Source organism: Dendrobates tinctorius, unplaced genomic scaffold (genome assembly GCF_039654945.1).
Source record: "Dendrobates tinctorius isolate UK_male_01 unplaced genomic scaffold, ASM3965494v1 ptg000124l, whole genome shotgun sequence".
In the NCBI taxonomy this organism is placed as follows: domain Eukaryota; kingdom Metazoa; phylum Chordata; class Amphibia; order Anura; family Dendrobatidae; genus Dendrobates; species Dendrobates tinctorius.
In genome coordinates this window covers 972,035-982,163 of record NW_027361792.1, presented here as the reverse complement: position 1 = coordinate 982,163, position 10,129 = coordinate 972,035, and positions in this window count along the sequence as shown.

Sequence of the window (10,129 nt, the reverse complement as noted above, 5' to 3'; positions counted from 1 at the left end):
AAAAAAAGTTCCCCATACTTACCTCACAGCCGGCTCGCTCCCCAGCAGCGCCTCTGCTTTCAGCATCCTCCGGGACATGTCGCCGCGTGCACAATGACGTCATCGCGCACGCCCGACATTTGACCCGGAAGTACAGCCGGAGGGAGCCGGAGCTGAGCAGCCGTCAAGGTGACGGCCGTGCACAGCTCCCGGCCCCGGCCTCATAGAATGTGACGCGGGCGGCTGTCTGCTGCTGGCGGCGTCACAGCACAGGGCACGGCCGGCACTGTACAGGTGCTGGGGGAGCGGCCCGGGGGGGCATTTGCCTCTCTGACACCCGGCCCAGCCCGCCCCTGCCCCTGGGCCCCCAAAAAACCTTGGGCCCGGGGCGACCGCCCCATTCACCCCTATTAAGATCCGCCACTGACTATGAGCGCACCCTATGGCACTGCGTGGCACTATAAGGGCACCCTATGGCACTGTGTGGAACTATGAGCGCACCCTATGACACTGTGTGGCACTATAAGGGCACCCTATGGCACTGCGCGGCAATATGAGCGCACCCCATGGCACTGTGTGGCACTATAAGGGCTCCCTATGGCACTGCATAGCACTATGAGGGCACCCTATGGTACTGCATGGCATTATGAGTGCACCCTATGGCACTGTGTGGCACTAAGAGCGCACCCTATGGCACTGTGTAGCACTATAAGGGCACCCTATGGCACTGCACGGCACTATGAGGGCACCCTATGGCACTGTGTGGCACTATGAGGGCACCCTATGGCACTGCATGGCACTATGAGGGCACCCTATGGCACTACACGGCACTATAAGGGCACCCTATGGCACTGCTTGGCACTATGAGCACACCCTATGGCACTGTGTGGCACTATGAAGGCACCCTATGGCACTGCGTGGCACTATGAGGGCACCCTATGGCACTGTGTGGCACTATAAGGGCACCCTATGGCACTGCGTGGCACTATGAGGGCACCCTATGACACTGTGTGGCACTATGAGCACACCCTATGACACTGTGTGGCACTATAAGGGCACCCTATGGCACTGCGCGGCACTATGAGGGCACCCTATGGCACTGTGTGGCACTATGAGGGCACCCTATGGCACTGCGCGGCACTATGAGGGCACCCTATGGCACTGCGTGGCACTATGAGCACACCCTATGACACTGTGTGGCACTATAAGGGCACCCTATGACACTGCGTGGCACTATGAGGGCACCCTATGACACTGTGTGGCACTATGAGCACACCCTATGACACTGTATGGCACTATAAGGGCACCCTATGGCACTGCGCGGCACTATGAGGGCACCCTATGGCACTGTGTGGCACTATGAGGGCACCCTATGGCACTGCGCGGCACTATGAGGGCACCCTATGGCAATGTGTGACACTATGAGGGCACCCTATGGCACTGCATGGCACTATGAGGGCACCCTATGGCACTGTGCGGCACTATGAACGCACCCTATGGCACTGTGTGGAACTATGAGGGCACCCTATGGCACTATGAGCGCACCCTATGGCACTGTGTGGCACTATGAGCGCACCCTATGGCACTGTGTGGCACTATAAGCGCACCTATGGCACTGCGTGGCACTATGAGCGCACCCTATGGCACTGTGTGGCACTATGAGGGCACCCTATGGCACTGCGCGGCACTATGAGGGCACCCTTTGGCACTGTGCGGCACTATGAGGGCACCCTATGGCACTGTGTGGCACTAGTTTGCGCACAGTTTGGCACTTTCAGCATTATTACTGTCCATCATTGCTCTCTCAGCAACTTTGAAGGTTCTCCGGTGAAAAGAAGCGATGACTAGGTGATAACTCACCGGTCAGTGGGTGTCTGTTGCTGGGACCTGCACCGATCCCGGCAGAATGGGGCATTTGTATCCCTGTTACAGACAGAGCGGTTGCTCAGAAGACCATTCACTCTCTGTGAGGCTGTCGGAGGATGCTGAGCGCAGCCCTCTGCTGCCCGTAGGGGATGAAGGGACCGGCGGTTGGGCATGCACATTGGTGGTCTATTCTATCGGGGGTAAAGTGCCCCAGTCTGCTGATTGGCGCCGGTCTCAGCGCTCAGACTCACACAATCACCCACCCTACGGACACGTTATAACTTGTTTTCACCAGAGAACCCCTTTAAAGTAGATGATGATATCTCATTGGGGGGGAACCCCTCTGATCCCAAAAACGGGGCTCTGCAGTGCGTCGTCTGAATGAAGTGAGCATGCGCAGAAAGTTATTGTGGCGCTCCTGAGGGTTCAGTCGCCACAGAGGTACTGCACCTCCTCCTGAGGTGTGGTACCCCACCATCCAGGTAAGGTGGAGACACCTGACCACACTCCAACACCTGCACCCCACACCACAAAGTACTGTAGCAAAGCACCTTTGGCGGCTCCCTGCTTGGAGTGTAGCATAGCACCCATTGGTGGCTCCCTGCTTGGAACACGAAACGTGCTGGGAGGTGGGTGGAGTTAGATTACATTACAAGGAGCGGGAATAGTTTAAGTCAGTTAGTCAGTAGTTGGTTGGAGAGAGAAGATCCCTAGAGAGAGGGATAGATGGATGGAAGTGCTGCAGCAGATCCCAGTGATCTGGGTCTGCTAGCACGGGAAAGCGGGAGAGAGCCACATAGACTGAAAGCTTGACTCTCCATAGAAAGAAAGGATTAGTACAGAACGTGAGGAGTAAAACTGAACAGAGGACGTGGGTGAGAGGAGAACCCTTCCTAGAAGTTCTAAGCGCAAGGCCGGGGCCCGGTCCCCGAGGTTGTACGGATACTAATGGTCCTGCAGCAGACACCGGAGGAATAGAAGTAGTGACCGCTTTATTCCCACACAAGACTTGGGGGCACAACAGCAACTTGGATAGTGAGCCGGGACTTAGCAGCAAGGAGTCCCCGAAGCAGGCTACAGCTGTCTGCTGTACAAGTAGAGTTCATAGGAACATCAGACAGGAGGAACTCCAGTGTAACTCAGTACTAGGAGTACTTCATCTAAAGGCACTATAAGAGGAGACGTTCAGAAAGGCACATGTTGGCAGAGTGTTGGAAAGGAGTATTCCATCTGGCCTGGGAGTTGACTGAGTCCCAGACCCGGAGGACACGGCACGGATGCAGGCATCTGTGTGTACTACAGACTGTGAGTAAAGCTTTGGAACTACAAGCCCTGGTGTCCTCCACTTATTCCAGCGTCAACCTGCCCGGCACTGCTACATCCCCTGCGCCTGACACTACACCACCTAAGTGTCACCATATCTACTCTGCCCGGGGACAACAGCCCTGCCTGTGGAGGGCTATACCATCACTGCTGCACCACACCATCAGTCCCAGAGGATCTGTCTGCAGCGTCGGGATAACATCTACATTGCCGAACATCACAGGTGGCGTCACGACTTATTCATTCACACTGAACATTTACAATGGGCGCCACGGGCCGGGTCACAGCTACAGTGACAACTTCCATTGAGATCCACCGGGCCCGGTACCGAGTACCCCACAGCCCTGGGTGTGAGGGCGTCCCATTATCACCTGTGTACAAACCTTGTTCCCCTATGTTTTCTGGAGAGGAGATACGTGCGCCCACCAGAAGCAGAAATATGGAGGGTCTGCCGCTATGAACCTGATTACAAAATCCGCAGACAAGCACCTGCCAAGTGGGTGGATTGTAGAAGAGACTATATCTGTATGCAGCTCCCATGCGGATCAGTGCGCGGGATATGCAATATTTCACACCTTTGAAACTATCAGTGTCTGATAGAACTGATGAGCCCGGCGCACAGGGACGGCGCACAGCTTGGGATTGCATTCTCCTGACCTAGTTGTCAGAACTCTCTGTTTATGCCTTTGCTGGATACTACAGACCCAGCCATTATATCCGACTGCAAAGCCAAAGTCCAGCTCTGTCCTACTTTCCTCCACATCTACATCTCATAGCCCAGGGCCCACGTCAGTGAGGCATTGTGTACTGTGCAGGCCAGACAAGTGGTGACATAAGAGGAGAGCGCCCCCTGCAGGCAGCGATCAGACAGTGCAGCAGAAAGACATCGAGGATGTGGACCATGAGGGTTTATCGCCATCTTATCCATCAGCATCGGCTCCAGGTCTATGCGGGCCCTTACCGTCCCAGAGGGCCCCTCTTCACTTCCAAGATCTATAGCATTTTCCGTTTGGTAGTCTTGTATCGGGACTTGGGATTTCGCGGTGCAAACCTTCGTTTTTATCACCATTTTTGGATCCGTGCAACTTTCTGATCTCATTTTGCTTTTTGGATGCAGCGAGACAAAATACGTTTATTTAGTCTCAGGAGAAAGGCTGTAATTACAGAGGTCATATATATATTGTAGGGATTCACGCCCTCACGTAGGCATTGCGCAGCGTTCACACAGGTAATATGATTTGGTCCAAACAGGTTGATTTTTTTGCTTTCATAAAACTCCAAATGAATTAAAACCAAAAATTGCCTCTTCAGGGCACAAAGGTCACAGCCAATAACCGGTTCATTCAGCAGCACATATGTCAGTGCGGGCTCACCCCAATAGAGTGCCGTCCTTTCTCCCAGAGCAGACTTCATAAACAGAAGAGGCCGATCCCACGAGTTTCGGTATCACCTTCAGCCTGACCCCTAACAGCTTTCAACGCCAAACAGAAGGGTTCAACTTCAGGAACAATTCACACTGAACAGGCTGCAGCTTCCACTTGTTTCTCTGCAGCTCCAACACACAGACTGCTCAGCTTTCCTAGCTGACCCAAGCAGTTTCCGTTCAGAGATTCTGGGGCTCTGGCTTGTCGCTCTCCTACAGCTCACATTTTAGCTGGTCACTCACCAGCTTTAGCATACACCACTGTGCTCACCCTCCAGCAGACAGAGAGCTCTCAGGTGAACTCATGGTTCTTAGTCAAAGCTAGCCAGGTGCATCTATATTAGGCCTGTTTCACACTTCAGTTTTTTTATGTCAGTCAAAATCCGCCGTTTTGCAAAAAAACGGATCTGCCATTTTTTTTTTTTGGCGGATCCGTTTTTTTCCCCCATTAACTTGCATTGCGGCGGATTTTGAGCGTGCGCTCTCTTGAGTGGACGGACAATTAAATGATTTTTTTGTGTGTGTTAAAACCGCGGATAGCAACGGATCTGTCGCTGTCCGCCATGCGTTATAATGGACGCCTATGGGCGGCGGATCCGTTGCCAACCGTTAATTGACGTAATCCGCCAACGCCTTTTTCTACTGAGCATGCCCGGAAGAATTTCTTTTCATGATATTTAACCCCAAATTCCGTTCTGGCAGCAAATATCTCTCTCTCTCTTTCTTTCTCTCTCTCTCTCGTTACTTTAAATTTCATGCACTAGCGACTAAAAGCGGATCCGTCCAAAAACGGATCCGGTGGTATCCGTTTGTCACAAAACGGAAACGGATCTGTTTTTTCACACTCTGGTGGATTTTGACTGACGCCAGAAAACTGAAATGTGAAAAAGGCCTGAGACCTGCAGTGCTAAGATTTAACCCTATCCTAGCTTTCTTCGCTACAATGTATATATTGAAATTATAACACCAAGACGGCAAAGTGGGGAATTCTGACAATCACAGGATGGAGACATGGTAAGATGTGCAGACATAAGCTGTCTATATGTGGGGACACATCATTTTGCATTCTGTGGGTAATAGGCCTCCCGTCAGTTTCTATAATGGCCTTAGGAGTGGTAATCGGACGCTCCATATCAATGTTTACAGCAGCACAAAAAGTACAATGGTTCCTGAGGGCACAAGAAATGCCCCATTGTGTTACAACCATTAGTGGGTGCTGCCAGCTGGTGAAAAAGGTAACAACCTGGTCATAAGCTCTGGATGTGTCCAATCCGGAGTCTGAGCCTCGAGCAGTGATCCCGGCACCTCCGGCCTCGGCTGCTGTCACTGAGGTTATTAATGGTCGTCCGAAGAAAGTTCTGCTGCTGAGTGTACAAATCATCAGGATCCGCTGCCGGCAGCTCCTGTGTAATCACCGAGCAATGACGTCCCCGATGTGCTCAATGGAGACAAGTCTGGAGACGCTGCCGGCAGCTCCTGTGTAATCACCGAGCAATGACGTCCCCGATGTGCTCAATGGAGACAAGTCTGGAGACGCTGCCGGCAGCTCCTGTGTAATCACCGAGCAATGACGTCCCTGATGTGCTCAATGGAGACAAGTCCGGAGACGCTGCCGGCAGCTCCTGTGTAATCACCGACCAATGATGTCCCCGATGTGCTCAATGGAGACAAGTCTGGAGACGCTGCCGGCAGCTCCTGTGTAATCACCGACCAATGATGTCCCCGATGTGCTCGATGGAGACAAGTCTGGAGACGCTGCCGGCAGCTCCTGTGTGATCACCGACCAATGACGTCCCCGATGTGCTCAATGGAGACAAGTCTGGAGACGCTGCCGGCAGCTCCTGTGTAATCACCGAGCAATGACGTCCCTGATGTGCTCAATGGAGACAAGTCCGGAGACGCTGCCGGCAGCTCCTGTGTAATCACCGACCAATGATGTCCCCGATGTGCTCGATGGAGACAAGTCTGGAGACGTTGCCGGAAGCTCCTGTGTGATCACCGACCAATGACGTCCCCGATGTGCTCAATGGAGACAAGTCCGGAGATGCTGCCGGCAGCTCCTGTGTAATCACCGACCTATGACGTCCCTGATGTGCTCAATGGAGACAAGTCCGGAGACGCTGCCGGCAGCTCCTGTGTAATCACCGACCTATGACGTCCCTGATGTGCTCAATGGAGACAAGTCCGGAGATGCTGCCGGCAGCTCCTGTGTAATCACCGACCTATGACGTCCCTGATGTGCTCAATGGAGACAAGTCCGGAGACGCTGCCGGCAGCTCCTGTGTAATCACCGACCAATGATGTCCCCGATGTGCTCGATGGAGACAAGTCTGGAGACGTTGCCGGAAGCTCCTGTGTGATCACCGACCAATGACGTCCCCGATGTGCTCAATGGAGACAAGTCCGGAGATGCTGCCGGCAGCTCCTGTGTAATCACCGACCTATGATGTCCCTGATGTGCTCAATGGAGACAAGTCCGGAGACGCTGCCGGCAGCTCCTGTGTAATCACCGACCAATGACGTCCCCGATGTGCTCAATGGAGACAAGTCCGGAGACGCTGCCGGCAGCTCCTGTGTAATCACCGACCAATGACGTCCCTGATGTGCTCAATGGAGACAAGTCCGGAGATGCTGCCGGCAGCTTCTGTGTAATCACCGACCAATGATGTCCCTAATGTGCTCGATGGAGACAAGTCTGGAGACGCTGCTGGCAGCTCCTGTGTAATCACCGACCAGTGACGTCCCCGATGTGCTCAAAGGAGACAAGTCCAGAGACGCTGTTGGCAGCTCCTGTGTAATCACTGACCAATGACGTCCCTGATGTGCTCAATGGAGACAAGTCCGGAGACGCTGCTGGCAGCTCCTGAGTAATCACCGACCAATGACGTCCCCGATGTGCTCGATGGAGACAAGTCCGGAGATGCTGTTGGCAGCTCCTGTGTAATCACCGACCAATGACGTCCCCGATGTGCTCGATGGAGACAAGTCCGGAGATGCTGCCGGCAGCTCCTGTGTAATCACTGACCAATGACGTCCCCGATGTGCTCAAAGGAGACAAGTCCGGAGACGCTGTTGGCAGCTCTTGTGTAATCACTGACCAATGACGTCCCTGATGTGCTCAATGGAGACAAGTCCGGAGACGCTGCTGGCAGCTCCTGAGTAATCACCGACCAATGACGTCCCCGATGTGCTCGATGGAGACAAGTCCGGAGATGCTGCCGGCAGCTCCTGTGTAATCACTGACCAATGACGTCCCCGATGTGCTCGATGGAGACAAGTCTGGAGACGCTGCCGGCAGCTCCTGTGTAATCACTGACCAATGACGTCCACGATGTGCTCGATGGAGACAAGTCCGGAGACGCTTCCGGCAGCTCCTGTGTAATCACCGACCAATGACGTCCCTGATGTGCTCGATGGAGACAAGTCCGGAGACGCTGCCGGCAGCTCCTGTGTAATCACCGACCAATGACGTCCCCGATGTGCTCGATGGAGACAAGTCCGGAGACGCTGCCGGCAGCTCCTGTGTAATCACCGACCAATGACGTCCCCAATGTGCTCGATGGAGACAAGTCCGGAGACGCTGCCGGCAGCTCCTGTGTAATCACCGACCAATGACGTCCTTGATGTGCTCGATGGAGACAAGTCCGGAGACGCTGCCGGCAGCTCCTGTGTAATCACCGACCAATGACGTCCCTGATGTGCTCGATGGAGACAAGTCCGGAGACGCTGCCGGCAGCTCCTGTGTAATCACCGACCAATGACGTCCCCGATGTGCTCGATGGAGACAAGTCCGGAGACGCTGCCGGCAGCTCCTGTGTAATCACCGACCGATGACGTCCCCAATGTGCTCGATGGAGACAAGTCCGGAGACGCTGCCGGCAGCTCCTGTGTAATCACTGACCAATGACGTCCCTGATGTGCTCAATGGAGACAAGTCCGGAGACGCTGCCAGCAGCTCCTGTGTAATCACTGACCAATGACGTCCCTGATGTGCTCGATGGAGACAAGTCCGGAGACGCTGCCGGCAGCTCCTGTGTAATCACCGACCAATGACGTCCCAGATGTGCTCGATGGAGACAAGTCCGGAGACGCTGCCGGCAGCTCCTGTGTAATCACTGACCAATGACGTCCCCGATGTGCTCGATGGAGACAAGTCTGTAGACGCTGCCGGCAGCTCCTGTGTAATCACTGACCAATGACGTCCACGATGTGCTCGATGGAGACAAGTCCGGAGACGCTGCCGGCAGCTCCTGTGTAATCACCGACCAATGACGTCCCCGATGTGCTCGATGGAGACAAGTCCGGAGACGCTGCCGGCAGCTCCTGTGTAATCACCGACCAATGACGTCCCCAATGTGCTCGATGGAGACAAGTCCGGAGACGCTGCCGGCAGCTCCTGTGTAATCACCGACCAATGACGTCCCTGATGTGCTCGATGGAGACAAGTCCGGAGACGCTGCCGGCAGCTCCTGTGTAATCACCGACCAATGACGTCCCTGATGTGCTCGATGGAGACAAGTCCGGAGACGCTGCCGGCAGCTCCTGTGTAATCACCGACCAATGACGTCCCTGATGTGCTCGATGGAGACAAGTCCGGAGACGCTGCCGGCAGCTCCTGTGTAATCACCGACCAATGACGTCCCCGATGTGCTCGATGGAGACAAGTCCGGAGACGCTGCCGGCAGCTCCTGTGTAATCACTGACCAATGACGTCCCCGATGTGCTCGATGGAGACAAGTCCGGAGACGCTGCCGGCAGCTCCTGTGTAATCACTGACCAATGATGTCCCTAATGTGCTCGATGGAGACAAGTCCGGAGACGCTGCCGGCAGCTCCTGTGTAATCACCGACCAATGACGTCCCCGATGTGCTCGATGGAGACAAGTCCGGAGACGCTGCCGGCAGCTCCTGTGTAATCACTGACCAATGACGTCCCCGATGTGCTCGATGGAGACAAGTCCGGAGACGCTGCCGGCAGCTCCTGTGTAATCACCGACCAATGACGTCCCCGATGTGCTCGATGGAGACAAGTCCGGAGACGCTGCCGGCAGCTCCTGTGTAATCACCGACCAATGACGTCCCCGATGTGCTCGATGGAGACAAGTCCGGAGACGCTGCCGGCAGCTCCTGTGTAATCACTGACCAATGACGTCCCCGATGTGCTCGATGGAGACAAGTCCGGAGACGCTGCCGGCAGCTCCTGTGTAATCACTGAAACTGTTTCCATTTCTCCATCATTTGCAGATCCGTGATGTGTAATAATCTGGTTCATCCAATACAGCAGTGCTAATTATTCCCGGACATTCCCCTTTCCCGCCAAGGCCACATTCCATTTTCGCCTTTTAGTTTTTTCCTCCCCTTTTTCCAGAGCCTTATCCTTGTGTTTTTCTCTCCACACAGCGGTATTAGAGATAGGTGTGGGGTTTTTTTTTGTACTTTCGACTGACGCCATTTATTTTACCACAGGGTGCCCTGGAAAACCAAGTGGGCCGATAGTGTGGAGAAAAAACACAATTCTGACATCGCTTGTTTCGGGACT